Raw genomic sequence first — 2,239 nt, 5'->3', positions numbered from 1 at the left:
ACTTCTTAAAAAAAAAAGTGTAGTCACTGTTGTAATGTAGGAAACGCAGCAGCCAATTTGTGCACAGCAAGATCCCACAAACAGCACTGATTTAAATGAGCATTAGTATTAGTGATGTTGGTTGGGGGATAAATATTGGCCAGGACACCAGGGGAAACTCCCCTGCGCTTCTTTGAATAGTGTCATAGGATCCTTTCCATCCATCTGAGAGTGCAGACGGGGCGTCAGATTAACGTTTCATCTGAAAGAAGGCACCTCTGACAGTGCAGCACTCCCTCGATACTTCACTAGAGTGTCGGCCTGGTTTATGGGTTCCAGTCCTGGAGTGTGGCTTTATTCCATGACCTTCTGACTCAGAGATGAGTGCTACCACTGAGCCAAGATGGAAACCCTCGCTTGTGGATGTGTGTACATGTGCACTTGTCTGGGTGAATATGTGCACATGTGTGAACACATGCATATGCATGATAATGTGTGTATGCATGTGTTTATGTATGCATATGTGTGTATGATATTCATTTGCACATGTATGCATATCTGGATGTGCATGTATGCAGCCTATACTTGTTTATGCATATGTGTATATATGTGTATTTATATATGGGTGCGTATGGGTGTTTATATATATTTGTGTATGCGTGTTTTATATATGTATTTGTGCTTATATACGTATTGTGTATGTTCATAAATGTATTTGTGTATGCATGTTTACAGGTGCATTGTATGTTTGTTTGCATGTTCATATATATATATATATATGTTCATATATGTATTGTATGTGTGTATATATATGCATGTGTTCATACATATGGTATGCATTGTATGTGTATGCACTTTATATATGCATGAGTATGTATGAGTGTTTATATATGTGCATATGTTTATAAATTTATGTGTGTGCGTTTATATATGTATGAATGCTTGTATGATTGTTTATATATGGACGTGTTCATGTTCATATATGTATGAGTGTGCGTATGTTTATATATCGGTGTGTTTATGATTGTTTATAAACGCATGTGTGTGCATGTTTATATATGTATGTGTGCATGTTTATTTATGTATGTGTGCATGTTTATGTATGAGTGTGTGTATGTGTTTATGTATGAGCGTGTGCGTGTTTATGTATGAGTGCGTGCTTGTTTATGTATGTATTGTGTGTCTGCATCTCCGTGAGGAGTGCTTTGTTGCATCGATTCCCAGGAGGAGTCCAAACTGTGTCTGGTCACAGATCGCTTTAATCTCTCAGCAACACCATCTTCAGCACTGTCTGTGTGTGGTGTGTGTGCACAAACATTAATAGGAACTGTCACGAGTGAGTTCACTGTCTAGACACAGAACTCTGCTGGACCTCGTTTTTTGAGTTCAATCAGAAGCTCTGCTGTTGATGACTGATGTTGCACGTGATCTGATGTGTGCAGCTCACAGTCCTCAGCTTCTAATCCACATCCTGCTGCTCCTCTCTCGGGGATATCTGTAAATATGTGCTCCGTTTGTACACATACACAAATTCTCAAAGACATAGAAGGGCCGAATGCTTCCCTTGTTTAAAAACACATTTTGGTTAGTTCCCACCTAAAGTAGTAGTGAAGCTCCCTCTACACTGTCCCATCAAACACTCCCGGGGTAGGTACAGTACGGGATAGATACAGAGCAAAGCTCCCTCTACACTGCCCCATCAAACACTCCCAGGGCAGGTACAGCACAGGTTAGATACAGAATAAAGCTCCCTCTACACTGCCCCATCAAACACTCCCGGGGTAGGTACAGCACAGGTTAGATACAGAATAAAGCTCCCTCTACACTGCCCCATCAAACACTCCCAGGGCAGGTACAGCACAGGTTAGATACAGAGCAAAGCTCCCTCTACACTGCCCCATCAAACACTCCCGGGGTAGGTACAGCACAGGTTAGATACAGAATAAAGCTCCCTCTACACTGCCCCATCAAACACTCCCAGGGCAGGTACAGCACGGGTTAGATACAGAGTAAAGCTCCCTCTACACTGTCCCATCAAACACTCCCAGGGCAGGTACAGTACGGGATAGATACAGAGTAAAGCTCCCTCTACACTGTCCCATCAAACACTCCCGGGGCAGGTACAGTACGGGATAGATACAGAGTAAAGCTCCCTCTACACTGCCCCATCAAACACTCCCAGGGCAGGTACAGTACGGGATAGATACAGAGTAAAGCTCCCTCTACACTGTCCCATCAAACACTCCCAGGGCAGGTACAG

The sequence above is a fragment of the Heptranchias perlo genome, chromosome 38, assembly GCF_035084215.1.
Source record: "Heptranchias perlo isolate sHepPer1 chromosome 38, sHepPer1.hap1, whole genome shotgun sequence".
In the NCBI taxonomy this organism is placed as follows: domain Eukaryota; kingdom Metazoa; phylum Chordata; class Chondrichthyes; order Hexanchiformes; family Hexanchidae; genus Heptranchias; species Heptranchias perlo.
This window is presented reverse-complemented; position numbering follows the sequence as displayed.